The 21,883-nt window shown below is 33.5% G+C and overlaps 1 protein-coding gene and 1 long non-coding RNA gene across 2 annotated transcripts in view; one reads left to right on the forward strand and one right to left on the reverse strand.

Moving 5' to 3' along the window:
* Positions 1-21,883, reverse strand: part of LOC124364488 (calcium-binding mitochondrial carrier protein SCaMC-2-A) — a 104,270-nt gene that overhangs the window by 23,842 nt on the left and 58,545 nt on the right. The window lies entirely within an intron of this gene.
* The window catches only part of LOC124364507, a 39,585-nt gene continuing 27,214 nt past the window's right edge, over positions 9,513-21,883 (forward strand). The window contains exon 1 of the long non-coding RNA XR_006922620.1: positions 9,513-9,738. This is a non-coding gene — a long non-coding RNA (uncharacterized LOC124364507). The remainder of the gene's footprint in view (positions 9,739-21,883) is intronic.

Here is a 21,883-nt window from a genome sequence, read left to right on the forward strand (position 1 = left end):
ATATAAGTGGCAACCTGGGCCACTCTGAGGAGACGCTCCCCAACTCAACATTTTCAAATAGCAACCCCCCACATGAAACATCGTTGGAGTGTGAATAATAATATAAACATTATGGCGCAAACTGGAAGTATCACCGTTCCAATATGGCGGCCACTAAATGGCGGAAAATGGGGGTTTATGCTGTTTACAAACGGATTTGCATGAAACTTGGAGTGTGCGGGTTTTTCGGGTCAAGAAAAGCGTACCTGATATCAGTTTTACAAATCAACCACTCATTCCAAGATGACGGCATCAAACAACGGGAAAAGAGACTCATCCTTCGATCTCCGGTAATTTTTGGGCGAATTTGAATGAAAATCTGTATCTAGGAGTTTTTAGGTTGAGAAGCACGAACATAAAATATATTTTCAGGAATACCTACACGTCTCCAAGGTGGCTGTGTCAAAACGGCGGAAAACGAGCCTCACCCATGCCTCCCCACCCGAGAGGCACGTTTGAAGAAAAACAAAGTAGAACATTTTAAAAACTTTTGTAAGGAAAAAGCAAACTGAAAAATATCTGAAGAGACATTTAGTTTTAAAATATTACATGGCTTTAAAAAGTGAACCGATGATGCGATTTCCGGAGATACAACACAACAAGTTATCTTCTCAGTAAACTGTATGTGCGCCAACTTGAGCCATCTTATTTTTGTCGATTAGCATTACAGCAAATCAGTATTAGACAACCTTATGATAGTTTTAATACAACAAATCAGCTCGCGCTATTTAAAGATATCTACGAACACTTCATCCTTTACACAATATTAATAAACGACAAGGGATTCCCTAATCTCCCTCGCATTAGCAAGTGTTCGCCGTACAGCAGCTAATGATTACTAATGCACATAACAACGCGGCAATACAGATTAAGACCGCCAGCTGCTTGATAAGCGTTACATAGCCTAAAACAAATTCTCACGAATTTCTCGCTATAAATCACTAAGTATTGTAATTTACTACCCTAATTATCAGCTGTAAACTAACAAAAAAAGGATATTAAAAGTGCATTCACGTTATTGCATGTTCAATTCAGATAAACTAATTAGGTTTGGTGGAAAAGGGGATTATCCACAGAACATGTGTTAACTTACATAGGTTTACATTAATACCAAGCTAACTTAATCGTGTTTTATTGGCTTGTCTTATCGAAGAGAAATCCTACACATCGACATCAAATTCTTTGTTTTAATTATTGACTTCACGCGCTACCCTGAAACCGTTCATATCACATTGTTTCTGGCTAGGCTTTCGCTTTCTCAAGGAAACATCTTATGAGATGAGTAAATCGACCCTAGTTCAATGCGAAATGTTTTCCAGAGACAAAATCAACTTTCTACAACATGAAAACTATATAACCCTGAAACATACATGCAGCTACAAGATTTCAATGTTGGATACTAAATAGATATAAATTATAACTTTATACTTGACAAAAAATGTGAATGGATTATAATGGGTAAGGATAGAGAGAGCTACAGATTACGTGTAAAATCTAAGTTTCCTCGTATACTATTTGTGTTATTACAAGACGCCAGTTAAACTTACCTAACCTATTACAGTTACGCAACACTTTTGCATTCCTATTCTTTTATCACACAAGTTTTGTATGAAAAATATATGTATAAAATAAAGTATGATCTTTGTAGAACAACTTTTTTGTCGCCATTTTTAAGTTTGTCTAAATATAATTATTACTGGGATGAAAATTTTGAAAATTAAGAGCAACGAGAAAAATCCCTGGTTCTGATTATTGCCTTTCATTAAATAATAATTTTAGTTGACAAATCATCAAATAACTGATGTATTTTTTGTACCATTACTGACGCTTGCAATGCAATTGTTGTAAATTGTTTTTATGTAATAAAGGAATATTATTACAATTGTTGTTTTATTTCCTTCCAGGCATTTTAAAGAATGTATAATTTGGCCTATGCTAATATTTTCCACCGATTTCTCTTGAGACCTTCCAGTTACTACAATCATTATTGGGCTAAAATCGAATTTTGTAGCACTATGCTGTTGTGCATATTCCGCTTGTATAATATTAACCATTATAAAATATTCAGTGTGTCTGGGACTTTTTATTACCCTGAAAATTATTTTTTGACAACCATAGAGTAAATTGACACCACCTCAAATTTAATGTGGTCAGATTATATGCAGTGAAAATTAATTAACTTCCGTACGAAATTCTATAAACAAGCCTAGAGTTACATTTAGCTTACGTAACGGTAACAAACAACTTATCTGATGCAAATATCACAATACACACAATCTGAGGTCAATCAGTTCACGCTCAATTAATTGTCTAAATTCGATTATCGTATCGCTTGACAATTTTAATAAACAAGACAATTGACACAGTTGCAGCTCAATTCAGTCTGAGAGAGCTCGTATAATTTGATATTATTCTCGGGATTTCTTTTTATATTTATATTATGAATGAACACGAGGCATTTAAAACTTCCAATAATTTAAGAGATATACAATTTCGTTTAATGCTCACAAAATACTTAAGTTATTGTATTGTATAACGTATTTATAAGCTCATTCCGTATACGATTCATTCTATAAATTATTTAAGTTTTCAAAACAAAAATAAAAATAGATCTATAAAGGTTATGGACTATCAAAATTAACGAAAATCATTTGAGATCAAAATAGTTTTTTAATAAGTTCAATTCGCCAAAGCTCAAATATTGTATTATGACAATTTTAAAATGGGTGGTAAAATTATAAAACCTTGAACTCGAAAATGAAATTAAACATTTATTTTAGACTCTACTCTTATGATGTTCACATTTTATTTTCCAAAACACGCGTATACAACTAGTAATTAGTTACTTTGATATTGTCTCATTATTAAAGACCCTCTTGATAGAAAATGTTCTAAAGAATTATAGATGTTCCTCTTTGTTCAAGGAAAAATGCAATTGATTTCGGAGCCACAAAGTCATACGGTAATAAAGTTGCCATTTGCTTTCGTTACATTCCTTTAACACTCCGTTGCATCAGTTTATTTCTTTTGTTCATGGATACTGTCTTGGCGTCCACCGTTATCAAAAGATGGCATTGCATTGCACAAAATTGTTTAACAAACTATTCAAACAAAAACACTCTTGTGAATCGCTAACAACCGGCTCACCAGGAAAATTATTCGTGATTTGAAATGTCAAGTATTTTGATAAATACAAATATTGTTGACAATTTAATCTATTTTTAAAAGTGCTTCACACATGAGTTTTAACAATGAAATTTCCGCCGAGGTGTACACCTCAGAGCCATTATCTCTGTACAGTGATAACTTCGAGTCTCTGCACATTCACGTGTAACTCCAGGTGATGCTCCAAGGAGTCATAGGAAGTAGAATAATGTTTTGCAATCATAGAGCTTGACTTGTACTAATGATTTCTTGATTGGAAGTGGCAACACCCATACCGTCGCAGAACATTATTTTGGTCCATCACCGGGAACTTAGAAAAGTAACCTATTAGTGTAACGCGATATGACATATAAAATGGGTTATTCGACGCCTTTTGTTCTCCCTTAATTCCACCACCTTTTGGCAATCGAATTTGAGAGGTAATTGTTATTTCTACTTATCATCGATCTGGCACAGGTCACACACAAACTGAATCACTATTTGAACTCCATTGTACGAGAATATGCAAGCGGCCCAAGTTGACGTTCAAGGGATGGTGAAACCAGTCCACTTTATTTACTTACGACTTGTATAACTTTTGACAGTCCTTACATGAAAATTGTACATACAAACTGTGTTACTAAATCGGTGGTGCCGTAGCTGAATAACGTGTGTCTAAAAATGGCGGGAGAATAATAAGGGAATATAATTGCGGCTCTGTAAATAGGAAAATGTTGCTGCCCATCAATTATGGGGGACTATACTGATAACCGCTCCCGTTAGACCTACATGTAATATAATTGCTTATACTCTAATAAAGTGCATTACATTATCTTTCTTTGTTTTGATAGCATATAATCTACATCCTTTGAAATTAGTACAACATAATACAATAAATGAAGTTGATTATACTTTTAAACCAACTAATGTAAAACTAACTTTAATACTACATTAAACGAAATTTAGTTTCTAAAAACTCCAGACCTTCTTTGTTTATAAATAATAAATCTCAATATATTTAGGACCACTTGTAGTAAGATAAAGTGAGATAAAGTTTACTTATTTTCATTACTTCGTTGGAATTTGTTAAGACAAGTGAGAACTTTATTGTGTGCGTAGGGGAGAGGAGACAATCACCTACACTCATTTAAGTCCTGTAAAGAATTTATCTCATGTTTACAAAATCCTTGAATGTGCAAAGTGGTTTAAAAAATAATACATAAAACACGTAACAAACACATATATTTTGATAACATTCTTGAACGTAAAGAAATTAATGTAGTTATGATTGCCAAGATATGTTTAGGCTTTAAAAACATAATTTATAATTAATAGTACTTTAATTAAGCTAAATCAGATTAATGATAACGATACTTACTATACAGATAACAGTATGTTGAAGGAAGATGAGTGTATATATTCATTTTTCCCGTAGTTTTCATTGGGTACTTAAGTATCGGACAAACCACATTTCGAATAGACAATATTTTGACATATGCGACGTGTCCAAAAAACCAGTAATTTTCGTAGAAACCCAGTCAGTCGGAAATCATATTGTACACATCTTTCGAACAACAGTACACTAATAGAGGGGTCAACTCGATAAAAAGTATACGATAATACTTTATTAAAACGAATGCTTACAATTAGGGAACGTCCATTACAATTACTAACTACGATGATATTGCAAACATAACTCAATGTATATAAGGATAACTGAGTTCGCCGAAGTAACACAACCTCTTGGTAATGCAAACAAAAACAGTCCCTATACTGATACCAGTGTATTGCGATGTTTGCCACAATCTGCCGGTTGGGCTAAATCCATTCCACCAGTTGCGTGTGATCGACAGAGTGATTAATATGTAAAACCGGTCAGGAGTGTTGTTTCGCTGTTCAGAAACATAATGACAGTAAATGTAGAGTAGAACATCAACCGTATTCCCTTATTATTGCTTGTTGAGAGTGAAAAAGGAAGATTAGTCTTAACAGTTAGCAGAATAAAAACTTGCATTGTCATCCTTAGCATTTTACTACTTCTCAAGCATGACTTGCCAGATGTGGAGAGTCAGATATATTCTTGTTGGAGTGGGAATACCTGTAACATATTAACTACTATTTTGGAGAATCTTACCTGAAATGTAAGGCAATGAATCTGTTTGTAATGATATACTATATACTGTAATGGTAGGATCGTCCTGGTCAAGATAGTTTTGGTTTGAGGAACATCGTGGGTTGATGTGAAGCGGCTAGACGCGAGTCCAGCTGACAAAGCACTTTCCTCTGTTATAGTGCCGGTGAACACGGAGCCACCTTATCACACAGGTCTGTAGACTGTGTGGTGACACCATTGGTCAACCTCAAGCTACCCATCCATGCATTAGGCGTCGCGGTTACTCGTCGATTAACAATCTGATTGCTGACGACCAAATTACCTGAATATCAGCCAATGTATGGGGCTATTTCGATCATATTGCAGGCAATCTCGAGGTCGCTCAACGATCTTGAGATAACTCGATATTCCCAAGTGATCTACCAATCGTCATTTCATGCAATACAATGAAGATATAAAATTTACTTATTTTGAAACAATTAACAATCAATAAGGGAAGATAAACATGACAGTAAACATAACAAAACTACTATTGGAGTGTAGATTTGTGATAGAAATTGATTGTTTGGTTAACAGGTTGATTGGACAGCGCGTCCAAGAAACACGTTTGACTTGCACGTTGTAATTTGCACACTCGGGCCATCGCCTGATTATAAGGTTGCAAATTGCGATATCCAATTACAACACAAAGATCTGTAAGGGCATTTCCTCATATTAGAACTGGTGTGTGGTGTTTAGATTACGACACAACACGATCATGATTAATTATCATAAATTTGACGTAATTTAAAATAAAGTAAATAACATACAGTAGGAGGTGATTGGTTAATGAATCAATTATCAATTATTTGAACTTTCCTCATTTTTTAATTTGCACTCATTTTTATATGTATTTCTCCTATCCCATGTACAATTATTTAACGGTGTGTAGTGCTTCAAAACATCTGAATCAAAACTCCGCGCGCAAAACTGTTATTTAAGTTAAAAGTCACAAAACTTTCTAACGAAAAATCGTTTTGTATGTTACATCGATCATAAAGTAATTCATAAAAATGTTTTATTACTGTTTAAATAAACAAGAATCCCATGCTTCACACTTCGTTGTAAATATCGGTGACAGCTGCCAACTTGCCCATTTGTCTATAGTATCCGCCACGCAGAAAGTGCCAAATTGTTTACTTTTTATTACTTGATATTTGCTGCTATTACACCGACTGTCATGCAATAACAACGATACAAGATTTACTAGATGACAAATATACATATAAAATTAGAACGCTGTTATTCACTCACTGTTTAGTTATGAAATTGTTTATGAAAACATAAAGAGAGTGATGAACAAAGCAATATATGGGCGAATAATACTTTATAATTTTTTAACCTGGTGAATCATTTCTCGGCGTGTGATCCTCATTTTTCAGTGTTTATTATATTTCATTACAAAACATCTGTCACATCATTGGGTGGAAAGACACGAGAAAAATGAACCACGGCGCATTTTTGTTGTTAAGAAGAGAAGAATATGACATTGTTAAGTTTCGATGACAATGCACACAACTTGAAGAATGGGATTTTCACAGAGACAACGTTCCACAAAGGGCTATTTCTGAATTCCAGTAAAGGATTAAAATTCTAAGTTGACCTGGCGGTCGTTAGTGTGTGACTAACTGTGACGTTTCTTTACTTCCAGGTATATTGAGTACAATACCCAAACCTGTGACAATGGCATTATGGCAATCCAGCGGCCAGCAGTGCGGCATGTTCCGTCTGTCTTGCAAACATTCTTCTTCAAATCTCTCTCTCTCTCTCTCTCTTGGGCACATCTTTGAAATTTGTTAAGGAACAGAAAAAACCGAAAACACAAGATAATTATTATATCATTAGTATCTTCTTGACAGTATCTTTCAGAGATGCTAATATGGTTAATTTTCTAAAGGGCTGTTTTCTTTAAATCCAGCTATCACTTTTTACATGAATTTCCTTGTAATAACGTAAGACGCTTCTCTTTTAATCTAATCCTAAGCATTCCGAAATAAGTGGTACCCATCATTGGATGGTACCCTGTTTATATGGGACCAATGTCTAGATCAGGGAGGGTTGGGGAGTCGAGAAGTGAGAGAGCAAAGTCCTTTCTCAGTGAGCACCATTATGTAACATGAGTGTCTATGCACAATGTAACGGCCTGGATAATTCAAATATTTCAGTAGCTGTAAATGTTCAAAGGACAGTAAGCCATAAAATCGGAGGTCATAGCCGTTTCTAAATCAACAAAGATGAAGTAATCCCATTTAATTTGTTTCAGTATTTTCTAAAATTAGTGTACTTTTTACATTTCAAAATGTAAATAGTCTCTTTGTGCTTAAAAACTTATACGGTGACTATCAATTAAATTTTCAGGTTCCTCTACATACGATTTCCTACGTAGAGCCTTGTAACAAATGCAAACCAAACGCACACTAACATTTCCAAATGAGGCAAGCAAGAGAGTAAGATTGTACCAGAACGAGAAACAAACTAGTAAAAAACAAACCATAAAGTATTGGCTTTGATTGAATAAATTAGGTTGAGTTTCGGTAAGTGGTTTCATGTGCACATGAACTCAATAAACGTTATCTAGTGGCCTCGAGTTAGATAATAGCCAACATCTACCGCGAACTGAGGACTGACGCGGGTGGTCCAAGTCCGCCTCCACTGGGGAAGTCGTAGGCAAGCGAGTACAGTCTGCCTGCCCTAGTGCGATGTAACCAAAGTTTATGCACTTTGACTCCGCTTATTGAACTGTTAGAGTCGTGGCTGATAACGGCAATAGGTACTACTTTGTGTGGAAAACTCACCAACACCGTTCTCTTACAAACAAAAATAACTATTACGTAACAAGTAATAAGCAAAGTACTATCAATATTATTACGCCCACAACGGAAATCTTAATACCTTCGAGCGAGGACCATAAAATAGTAGCGTTAGAAAATCTACTGTAACTCATCATATTTATCTGGTTAATTAATTTCTTTTAATTGTTGTTTAATTTTTTTTTTAATTTCTACTTAAAAGATTTTCGAAAATAGCAGCGTAAAGGTGTAAGTCTCATCTCCTAAACGTTCGTTGGTGACTTACTTATTCACTTCGCAGTGTGTTATACAAAGAGGCCGAAGTTTTATTTTGTTTATCCGTTATAAAATACGTTGTACTTTTTTAACAATACTTTATCGAATTGTAGCACGTCACCTGCATTAAACAAGTCCATTTTATGTTCTCTTCAGAAAGTAACAAGGCTGAAAAAATATTGGATTTACAGTTATGTATTTTTGATACTACGCATTGATAAAGGCCATTTCCATAAACTTAGTACATGTGTGATATTTTTATATTTTTTTTATACAATTTTCAACTTAATTTTCACTGCCATATAACTTTCACTTGTTCAAACTAAATTGAAATATTTTAGCGTGAGCACATCGGATCTTCATATCAGTCACTATAACCGATACATCGATGGTCACAATCATACCGCGAAAGTTTTCGGATCATCCCTTAAGACACATAGACGGCTTTTACGATGCGACGATATCACACAAGTTGTTTCGCTTTAGATTAGTAACTAGTTTATTCTTCCTAATTTTTAATGGATTTGAAACGATAAATGTGTGTAAAACAATGCCTCTTTCGAAAGAGAACGAGCGTAAAAACAAAATTTATTTCTAACAGGTTGAACACAGTACAAAATTATTTTGTAAATGAATTAGATACACTAATTTCTCTTAAGCGCTGAAGCGTTCCGAGTGCTAGAGTACCCCCTATGGAAGTGATCAGCTTAAAAAGTAGTCAGGAAATTAATTACCAGGCTCAGTTGTACATCTAAACCACACAAAACAGAGGCTCTAGTTGAACATAACTCAGTAAAAATACATTATATCTTAAGTTGAATTGAGTTTTGACAGTACACAATTTTTTCTGGTTGCAAATTTTGATAGAATGTATTCTCTTTCTTCAAAATTAAAATTATTGTTAAATGTGTCAACGAACTGTTCGTTCAAAATATTTGTCCGCACACGGTGTAACGACAAAATATAATACTTAGTCAATTTGTCTAACTGTACGTTTCCACAGAGGCTGTATCACAATGAATGTATACTAATGACTGTTTACCAGCCGCAGATAGCCGGGTCACACTCACTAGGCTCGGTCCATTCTAAATCCGGTGCGGAGCGGCCTTGGTCGAGACCCAGCCAACACATACCAGGTATGTCCGCTTGCACTTCACCGTGTATTGTCACTTCGATAAGCTTGCGACCGAAATAGCCCGGAGTGGCGTGGCGGCGGATACACTTTCACACGCACATCCACTGGCACGAGGAATGTTGCTGATTGGCGACTTCTGCTCTCAACAATGAGACGATTTAATGAGATATTTCAACAATTTGAGGTTGTCATCAAAATGTAAGGTATGTTATTTAAATGAGACTATACTATGTTATAACTCTTTTTTAGTGCGTTGACAGCGGCATGCGCCTTAACAAACATGCGCTAATCGGCCCATCCCTTCAGTAATGGGGCAGCAAGGGGCTTCCACAAAGTAGTTGGTAATCTTAATGTTCTATAATTCTTGTATTTTTATGGGTTAAACAATCTATGTGTTAGACTTTTTTTCTACTTTTAAATTGACTAGTCAATTAAATGAGATTAAACATTGAAAAGTTAGTGTCGAAAGCTCAAATCCCTAGATATATTTCGAACCATTACCATACTCGAGTAAATGTTTGTTTAAGCCGAGGATCTGTGGAATAGTTACAATACATCAAGAATACAATACTAATGGCTACATTACAATACTAAAATAAACTGATGCAGTGACATCTAATAAATACTAAACTCTTCAAAATTCTATCAATTATTGTAGTCTACTGTTTAATAGTTAAATCATTGAATTATTTTTCAACTTACAGAAAAAATTTGTAGTAGTGTTACATTCAATTCCTCCATAAAAATACTGGTTTGGTGAACTAAATTATTTCTCTGCGGGAATGACGTGTACTAATATAAATCGAATATGTCTATAAAATAAGCAATCTATTCTGAACGTCTCGCAAACAGTCACGACTAACTTACCACAATCACGGCAAAATGTCCTTCCTACCTTTGTATGGAAAGCAATGTTTTGTAGTATTTCATCATAAAATTGTACTAACATGCTTTTCTCGAATTTGAATTAAGAACTGTGACAACAGTATAAAATGTCAAACACAGCTGACCTGTATAAGAACAGCTGATCAATGTTAAAAGACTCATCCCGTAATAAGAGAGACTCCTTTTTTTCTACATAGATGTAGCAGAATATTCCTCAATAGTAAATATGAGAAAGTTAGAAATAAACAGTATAGTGTGAAAATGTAAAGTTCTAAAGTGAAAATTGATACGAATCAAAACTTGTTTAAATTTTCAAATCTGATGTATGACCAGATTTCTAATAAGGCGTTTCGATTAAGAATGTTTGTGTTTCTAAAAAATGGAAATTTATTGGCTTCCAATAATTTTTGATAACACTGTTAGGTGAAGTTTAAAATTGCGTCTTCACAACTGAACCAAAGCTTTATTTTAGGGCATTTAAACAATATTATATTAATACTTGATATATTTAAACAATATTATATTAATACTTGATATATTTAAACAATATTATATTAATACGTGCGCAAATTTCATGATAATTACTACGTCATGAACATTAGAACATTTAGCTTATTATGGTACGATTCTTATTGCATTACAATTGGCGTAAATATACACAAATCAGTGATTTTCCACAGATTGTAAATAAAGTGACGTAAACAAGCTAACAAGTACGTAACAATAACAAGCGAACCAGCGTAAAAGCTGTTTGCTGCCAGTGTTACTGTCCGCTCGTAGCTCAGGGGTACGCGTCAAGCGGCCAACAACCACGTGGTCGATCTGTGTTATCACTTGACGCTTTTTCTGCAGCCCTTGATAACTCTTGCCCTCCAACCTTAGCCCACTTTACATCGACTCTGGCCACAGGCATAGGTTTCATTACCCAACAAATTGAGTAATGATATTCACACAGTGGTAACGGTAAATGTTACATAGCACATCAACACAAATTGTTTCGATTTTTCCAGTACTTTTGTAATAAATTGTTGTCATATTAACTGTTCAGTTTCGAAAATGTAATATAAAAAAAATATATATCTTAACAAACATAACATATAAATTAGTATTGATCGGAATATTTGACATTTAAAAACTAATCGTGTGTTAGTCAAGTTTTTAGAAGTTAATTATTGACAAGTGATATTTTGAAGCAGTACCGGAAGTATTACAGCTATTCAATGTAGTATTGTGTTAGTTGTTATAAAATACAAACACGACGTTTCATAGATTCGCATCTGCTCACTTCATCGATATTAAAATCCTTAATCTTGTATTTTAGGAGTAAGAACGCAGAGCACACACATCATTGTGTGTGCTCTGTCATACTATTTAACGGCCGCAATTTCTTAACAATTCTGTGGTACTTTTAGAAACACTTCACTGTGATTTATTCATCATTTCACCGGAAGATAAAATTTAAGAGAATTTAATTTCAAGTAAATGCGAATAAATACAGATTTTATTGATAGGTAAATAAAGTTACTTCCAATTCACTGTTTATAAAAAATACTACTGTCTATTAGAATTATAATATCTAAATACAGAATACAGAACTTCGAAGTAAGTATTATTTTTCTGTCCGATTAATAATGTGTACACATAAAGTAGACTAGAGAGCTATTTTGACATGTTTTTATCCTAAAGAAGCTGAATAATGGTGTATAAATAGAAAAATTGTATTCGATCATAGTACATTAATACAATAACAATTTTAATCAGATGCCAAATTTTAACACCTTCGGAACATTATTCAGGACATCGGAAGAAACAAATTTAACTGCAATACGTCATAGCTTGATCGTTTGGCTCCTGTTTATTTTACTCATTACAACTTTATTCGTAGATAAAAAGGAAGCCATAATATTTTATTACTTTCAAAATGGTGTTAGATTAAATTTTTATAAAAAGTTATTAATAAGTAGAAAAATATTAATAAAAAATAAATTGATACAGAATTAATTCCAATCAGTTTAGTCGTAACTTTTTAAGATACAAATAACTGATGATATAATAAATACTGTATTCCTATATGAATATTTTAAGTTTTGGATATTTGAGTGTAAAATTTAGTATTGTGATTAGTACGTTTGGGTTTCTTTGCATACATTGCGCAACAAACAAAATGCACTACAGAATACAACGGTTAGACTCTTGTTTTATGAATATTTCATTGAAAAATGTTATAAATATTATTTTTATGACAATTCATAATTAATTAAAGCGTTTCAGAAAATTTTCAACTTTCCTACTTTAGGAAATTTCCTATATAAAGATCAGAGTTTCGGGAAATAACGTGTTTGCTACAATTACGTCACATGTACAATCATTGTTTGTCCTGACGAAAAAGAGGAAATTTTGTTTACTGTTGGGTATAACAGTTAACACATGGACACGGTCAATGCGCTGTTTTCAACATTTCTCAGTTATTTCATATATTTAAGGCTAAATACATTACTGTTTCAATATAGCAAACAAAGTGTTTAACACCAATGTTGCAAAAGATAACCGGTTTTCGGATATTTTCTACAAAAATAAAACATCTACAACTTTCATATTACCTGCTAAGACAAAGAGGTTAAAGTTTGAACTTTAAACGACGTTGTATTCTTTTTCTGTAGTTAGATGTATTTAAATTATAAATATTATTTTTATTTATTAAACTTTTTTTCTTTCAATTACCCAAAGCCATTTTATATCTTTATTTTACACTTTTATTTCAGTTGTGTTCATTATGGTTAATTGACTTTTTTATAAGAATATTAGGAATTCTTATCTTTAAATATATTATAACAAATAAAACGAGTTAACTGGCACGATAATGTTTAGCTGCATCTATGTTTTCAATACCAGAAAGCATACCAAAATAAAACATTTTAAATTAGATATATATATGAAAGTAATCCTTCTGATAGCTTGCAAAAAACTTTAAAACTGGATAATTCTTTACATGTTAAAAGGAACTTGCAGGATATAAACTATTTTTGACAAGCAATGGTCAGTCTGTAAGGTGTACTAACATTTTAGTTATTGTGTTATTTTAGATTGAATTCGGTAATATTCAAGGATTACTCAGCCTTTCGTGTTCATGGAGTTACAGTCATGGAGATACAATTGGTGACAACTAATTTGGAGTTTTTTCTCGAAGATTCAAATCCGCTTCTATTTCACCATTAATACATGCAGTACGGAGTATTCGTATATGAAAAACTGTTTCCACAAAAAGTAATATTGTGCCATAGCAGCCAATCCTTCTATGTTACCTACAAACTGTGTTAACTGGTAAACTTTCGTGGATGAAAATAGATCCGCAAATGATAAGGACGTTATGTCAGTAATTTATTGAGTCTATTGTAGTGGAATGGCATAAATAATATGTTGTGGTTTACATATTGTTGCTAGCTGTAGAATGCATACATGGTCACATTAAATGTAAAAAACATACAACTTTAGCCAGTGCTGCTTACTTGGCTAAGCTAATAAATAATTTATCTAAATAAATATAAATAAAACGTTATTAGTGGATAGAACAGGCTGGGCCAATGTGGGTATTTTTTTATTTTAAAACGCTCGCGATAGGCCAAACTCATCTTTTCATGGAGAAAACAAATGGAAAATATTTATAGATCTCAGAATTTTAAAATAAACGGAAAATTCCAAAGATTTCTAGAGATAGTGTACTGTACACCGTAATGACAATGTATAGTACTATCTGACTTTTAGTAAATATATAGTGCTTCAGTTAGTGTATTATGGATATTATTTAAACATTATACCAATAAATACCCATGATTTAGGGTACCCATAATCGGGATTTCTGGACAATGTGGCACGGGATATTTCCTGTTAACTGAAGGAATAAAAGAAGGGCGACTGGGCACTAACATCCAACGGGCCATTTACTCGTTATTACAATATTTGAGGAATAAGCGAGCGCAGCGAACCCGTAACTACTGCAAATAATAGAATCGAGGGAGTGCTAAATTAGGACGTGGCCACGGTCAAGACGCTGAATAAGGACCCCCTAACTCTAAAGGGATGCTTACTCAAGGTAGCACCCTCTTTCAGGCGTGCTAAATCAGGGGCACCCATTAAAGACGTGTATTTATACAAATACGTCCAAGTATACAAAGAGCTCACTTGTAAAGTGAACAGGAATGTGACACGAGACAGTGACCCCGAGAAGAACTGATACGAGTACATCGGACAAAGAACTAATTTATCTCCACGCCGACAAGCACTTCAGAGAGTGTCCAGCGAACGTCCCTTCAATCAATTTCGCAAAAATCCAATTATGAATAAACAAATCCAAAGTATTGTTTTCCAAGAAACTTGAATTTCGTAATTCTGTCGGTTCAGAAGTCACCTAACGTTGTACTAATTCTTACGTAATACTTATCCGCAATCTTCGAAGATACAATTAAAATAATTATATTTTGTTGCTCAATGGCGAGAGTCTGTTTACGGAACTAACTGTGAACTCCCAACTCTACCCACGCAAAGTGTCATTGACGTACTTTCTCTTTTGGACCGGGGTTGGAACATTTACATGACCAAAAGTCATGTGATAAGTTGACATATAAGTCACTTATCTGTGTATGATTTTTCTTTTCGAATATAGATTTGTAGCTTTTCATATAACAAAAATATCATTAACCACGTCTTAAAAGAAATTCTGCAATAAGAAATTGACCAGTTTATAACGACTTTATATTAGGTCTGTATATAATCTTCGATCAGAACGACTTGTTGATAACACATTTAATTGTGACAAGGTAAAACTACGTTATAAATATGGAGGAGAGAGTTCACACTACTACAATACGGAATAGTGGTAGGCCCCTATTTTCATTGCATTGTTATAACACCATTTGTAACATTCGGCGTTTGTTTTAAGAATATATTATGCTAATTTCGGCCATATTGTACTTTACCATACTAAAATAGACTCAAATACTTTTAATTCTGACGAACTAAACAAGCTATATGATGTTACTTGGTACTAGATTATTAAATGTACGCTCGTATTGGAGAGTTGTACAGTATTTTACTCTATTGGAACTGTGAATGCGAGCGTAGCTGAGTTATCGTTAAAAGAAACTTTAACGCAATGATATTGAATTTCTATTAAACTTTTACTACACCCAACATATTCTTCGTAGTTGCCAACAAACGAATGAACCATATGTGCAAACAGCACTACCAATAACACACACTTTTGTAGTTTTATAGGCGAGGCGAGAGTATAGAGGTCAGGCCTGCTGGTTCTACCCACTGTTGACCTACCATGAACTTTGACTTTTAACTTGTGTGACAGAATTTTGCAAACACAGAAATGGCAAAATAATCGAAGTTAAAACTTTAATGCAATGCGACAGGATCATTAACTCTTAGTTAAATAGTGGCGAAAGTTAACACAATCAGAGAGTCTGTAAGAAATAATATTCCTAAATAAATTAGCATGTAAAATAGTAAAAGAATCGACATTTTTAATAAACCTCAAACACTTTATAGATAAAATGAATCTTGTTAACATGATCTTAAGATTTAAAAAGCCAATTGGCAATTTGATTTTTAATTATCTAATAACAGCTCTTAGACTGGTGTAGGTAGATTATGGTTTTATGTCGGAGAACAAGAGAATGTGGAAATCAAATGTTTAACATTATTGACGGTTTTAAGTTTTGCCTTTCAGAACAATTTTTAACTGTAAATAATTTTTTTTATTTTTATATTCAGAATTTTATAAGATAAATTTTTGAGCTTTTCACATAACCGTTAGTAAAAAAATCTCTAAATATAATTAAATATAACGTTATTTTTTAACAAATTTTATAAAATTTGAAAAAAAATCTGAATGCCTGTTAGCCGTAACTTTAAAATGAAACAACTTTCAAAAGCTTGCGGCCAAACATTATGGCACAAATGTATGCTTTCGTGGCAGATAGAGCAGCCAATAACAAAGTCATCGTTGAAATAAAGGATATAGATCGCTATTTTAACTCGGGTTTTACTGAATGGGTGTTTTTTACAAATTGGCTACATACTCTTTTATCTTTTAACCAGATTCGTGAACCACGTGCAAATAACTAACTCTTGCTAAATACAAAAATGTGATTTCTCGACCAAAATAACACGTACTTCAAATAAACATCATATAATAACTAGGGAAGATATAGCTGAATAACATAAAGGAGAGGAGGTCATGTTTGGGTACCCTTCGACTCCAATCACGACCACATTGGACTACAACACTCCACCATGTACGAACTGAGTTGAGCCCAAGTCCTCTATCACTTAATTAGGAATACATAGAACATAGTATTTTACAATAACTGTAACTTTACTTGTTCGCTCCAATTAATATTCTTATTATAAAACTCAGAATGACACGGATGCTAACGACTGACGAAAAGTGACATCCAAGCCCTTTTAAGGTTCGCACCGTCTCGAAACATTACCGCTTACACAATTAATTACCTTCTTGAAATATTTCGCTTGGAGATCCATTTTCAGTCAATTGAATATCTGACTGAAGGTGGCTCCCCACAGCGAGGACGAAATATTCTGAGAGATAATAGTGTAATAATGTCGACGCAATGAAAACTGGAAGACTTGATGTAGTTATGACGCTGTCTACGTAAGCCTAAGAACTAAGATGACGTAAAGATGTCGAAATTCACCAGGTTTTCCTATCATTAATAAAATACGTTGTTGTTGTCGCCCATTCATAATAACGACGTAGGAACAGTATGTATTTAGGTGTTGTTCGTCACAAGAATGAATTATACGACATTTTACGAGGCGGCGAAGGAACTAACTGTTTGCCGTGTGATCAAGGTCGCTGAATAGTAATGGCATTACGTTAGTTTAGTTTCATTCACCAAAACATTTACTTTTCAAGGAAAATGAGTGTACTCCCACTTTCCAGCCAATTTATATGTCGTGAGAGTGGACACCAGCTCATTTCATCGAATCCTCTACAGAATTCATCTCATTTCATTCATTCATTCCTTTGGTGTACAGCTTAGCTTCAATAAAATACCATTTAAAACTGCTTGCCAAAATCATTAAACTAGGTGTATATCAATTGTTTAAACTCGCTATTATATAAATTATTTCGCACTTTAACAGCCTAGTGTAGCCCTATAGATATGTTCAGTACTCTGGGCTGATACACGTTAAATAACGATGACCAACATTTACAAAAACTGCAACTAGAATAGATTTACAGACATATCTGTACTTCCGTTTTTTGTGAGAAACTCTTTAAATCATATTGTACCATAATTGTACCATAATTTTGTTAAGTGGTGCAAAGTGTGTGGTTGGTTATCACAGAAATATAAAATTTAAAAATCCTGAAATTCGAAATATTAATTATAACATTCATTCTAGATTAGTAGTTTAAGAATACTGATTTTTTACAATGTTTGTTGGGTGTGATTATACCCTTGCTTGTACTGGGCGAATAATTGTATAATTAATATCTATGTCTTAAAATTATATGTTAAATCGCATTACGCATGTACTGGCAAAGCGACTTTCAATATTTTTAATGGAATTTTATGCAAAACTACAGAAAAGGCATAAGAGATATGGGAACTACACAAATGAAATACATTTGTCAAAAACGTATATTTAAATTTTGTTCATAAAGTCTAAATCAGTCTAAAAGTATTTATTTTAAATTTAACTGTGGAGGAAATACAACTTTTTATGTTGTGTTGGAGTCAAATTCTGAGAACCATTTTAAAGCACCAAGATGAAAATGTTAGAGATTGAAACCCAATTAATCTTTAATGATTTAAATTATGCATCCCTAATCAAAATATATATTTACTTATTTAATATTTGAACTCTAACAGGCAGTTTGAATTACGCTCTTGAAGCATTTCAAATCCCGAATTTCCCATATTCGAAAGATATGAAAAAAAAAAAAAATATATATATATATATATATATATATATATATATATATATATATATAAAATGGAACAAAAATAAGCAGAATTTTGAAATCCGCATTTTTCAGAATGATTTTTTGCTGCATTTTTCAATATGGATCATTTTCCCGAAAACAATTATTTAGTACCGTGAAAAGCTTTGGCTATGATTAAGTCAGGCAACATTAAAATGAAAATGGAAACCAAACTCGTCGGAAAAAAGCAGATGCAAAGCTGAACAAGATGGCTGAGGAGGAAGGTTATCACTGCCGCCATGTTACAATGGCAGGTCACGTGATGGTATGTCGCAACTCAACGATCACAATATCGTATTATGGCTGACGTCTCGTGATCGCTGATCAGACAGGCCTCCCTGGTCAAGGCTGCCAGACACACACATGGTACTCGGTGTTCAATACCATGGAGCAAGGGGCACTTTTCTTTACCACTTCTACGCCGCAGTTCTGCCCCCTCTATTTTGTTGAGTTATGCAAGACAAATAAATTTTGTGTTGATTTGATAATATTTCATAACGTTTACTTATTTTTAAAATTTTTCCATTGTAGACAACTCTGAAAAATCTCCAACAATTTACAACAACTAATATGTAAAAACCAAGCTGTAAAAGAGATCACATTTATTAACACTTCTGTAGTTGATCAGAAATAAGTCAGTACTAAAATCTCTAACATTTGCATAAGATTTTATTTAATTGCATCATTGGTTAACTTTGAAAACTACGTAGAGATAGAAACAGTGTTAAACAGACGTACTTTTAGCATTTAGTTTTTTATAAATGTTCGAACCTCTAAAATTTGACAGGTTTATATGTTATTCCATGTTTATCTCTAAATTACTTTCACTCACAGTAATCACACACTGATCACATGATTATTAAACACACTTTATGGTTGAGAAACCTTATAAAAACGTTAAAAAACGAATCTTCTATATACTTGATTGCTTTTACATATTTCTCACGGAGGAAAAATACCAATAAATCTACGTTAATAATACTTAACAATCTTAAAAAGGTTTCACGGAGATGCAAAAAACTACAACTGAAATTTTTAATAATTATAAGTAATAAATTTTACTATATATTAAAATGATCATTTCTCCTTTTCCATTTTTACTAAACATGGACACTGCACTGATAATTCGCATCTGATCATGGGTGGTTCCCTGACTTATCCATCTAAAGTCACAAGAAAAAAATCAATAATCACAGTCTTGTTAAAAATTGTTTGAACAGTATTGCAAAGTCCAGGAATAGACAAAATCGAAGCTAATTTAATATTGTGGAACATATTTCGCAATGCGGAGCTGTATCTACTTTCCCATTACATTGAATGACAACTATATCTCTGTTGCGTATTACATTTATTGCGTTTATAAGTTTCAAGCGTGTGGCACTTGAGATCGCAACGCATACGTGGTGACAGTCCTCCCGAGGAGTTGAATACAAACTAAACACATCTACAAATTATATAACATGGTGAGACCGAGGAGACGGCACTGTTATATAAGATACCTGTTTCAGCTCGAATGCACTTCATGAACAAGACTAAGAACCGTGAGGAGACTTCAAGGAGAAAAAATTATTCTCAGAGCGAATAACTTAAAAATTGTTATAATTGTCAAGGAACTACTAACATTAAAGCCTTAATAGAATCTTTTTCTCTGAACAAAAAAAAACTTGAAATAAGGTACCGGTCGGTTATTGGTTATCACTTAAACATCTACTTTGCTCTAGAACTATCACTGTCTGTAGATAGGAAATTCATTTCACTGAAGCATTTAAGATAAATACGCTCATTTGCAAGCGTTACAAATTAAATTAGTATTTATATTTACCAAATAAAGTTAAATATTTCTTTTTTAAGTAGTATACATTCATGCACCTCCAAAAATGTTGTAATTTAACTAACGGTGCACCAAAACTTTTGTCATTGCATAGTGGCATTTTCGATGAATTAGTAAAGAGTTATATTCGCACACAACTTTCAATCTAAACTTTCAGTATAAATCGGTTGAAGCCATACATGAACGAACATATGAGCGTAAAATACGAATGTTTTACTAGTTTATTGTAAAGCAATCGTGTTGGACTTCAACCTTTTAACCAAAATAAAGATTAAGGCTATGCCGCCTTCATCTCCCTCCCCAACAAGTCAAGATACCATCTACTAGCCGGTATTGACAAACAAACAGTGTGTCAGCTAAACGAGATGTGGTAAACCTTAGTCCTAGACTTAGACTTCACTATCCTACTTTTTCACCATTATTGTAGCTGGCCTTGAGTGTTATAGCTCGCTCACACTATCTGTTCGCATGATGCCGAGCAAACACTCGGGGTCAGGGGTCGGGCATCGTGGGCTGCTATCACTCCACTGATAACACCGACCGGTCATGAGTAGCAATTGTGCGGATAACTTTAATACTGCTCGACACTAACAAAAATGGGCTTGACATTTTGTGAAACAACGATATCAAAACGTTGTCACCATCGCTGAGAAAGAACACACACGCAATAAAGGAGACTACCACCAATAGTTTTCCAAATACTCTAAACAAATAAACAATAGTTACAACATATCTTACATGACTATGACCTCTGCCCACTCTATACCGTTATTATCGTTGAAAATGTACAAGCCCTAGAAGCTGATAATAATTAGAAAAATGTTAAGAAATTTCAATTTATCTAAAGATTAAGTTTTTCCCAGTTCTGGAACATATATACGTAAATTAAATACAATTTTATTGTACATTTCATAGAAATGTAATTTTAGCAATCATTTTCATGAAGGAATTTCCGGGAAAAGGTTTATTATACAAGGAAATCGTAGGTAAATATACAGTACTTTGACTAAGTCTCTTCGCTCAATTGGCAAGGGATCGGAAAAGTATATACTTGTTTATAACTCTTGTAAGTACACCATACAATAAAATAAACTGCCAATCAGAAACAAATCAAATGTACCAATAGACGACGCTAAAAATTATTATTTATACTAGCAGTTGCCCGCGGCTTCGTACGCAATTTCCCGTTGAAAAACAGTGCACTATATTCACGTATTCTTTTTCTATCACATTCTAAACATTGCTGAGATAATTGATAGTCGTTCCTTCGTGAGCCTCTTGGGCGCATTATGAAAGTATGTACCATATTCCTGCCTCTATCTTTCGTGGTTTTTGCTAGGTGTTGATAAGTTATTCAGAACAATTAATTTATATGGATAAACTCGATAAACTAATTAGGTTATAAAGAATCAAATTCGGCCTGTTAAAACTAATTTTCTGTCTAAGATATCTCCAGTATTATTGAGGAGTGTGCCTTCAAGAAAATACCTATGTTATGTATGTAAATACTTTACAATAACAATTTTCTAAATTTTAAATATAAACAATAATGTTTCTGCCTCTTTGATGAACTTCAGCTGAAAGTATTAACAGCTGTTAAGTATCAGTTCGC

This window comes from Homalodisca vitripennis, chromosome 1 (genome assembly GCF_021130785.1).
Source record: "Homalodisca vitripennis isolate AUS2020 chromosome 1, UT_GWSS_2.1, whole genome shotgun sequence".
NCBI lineage: Eukaryota > Metazoa > Arthropoda > Insecta > Hemiptera > Cicadellidae > Homalodisca > Homalodisca vitripennis.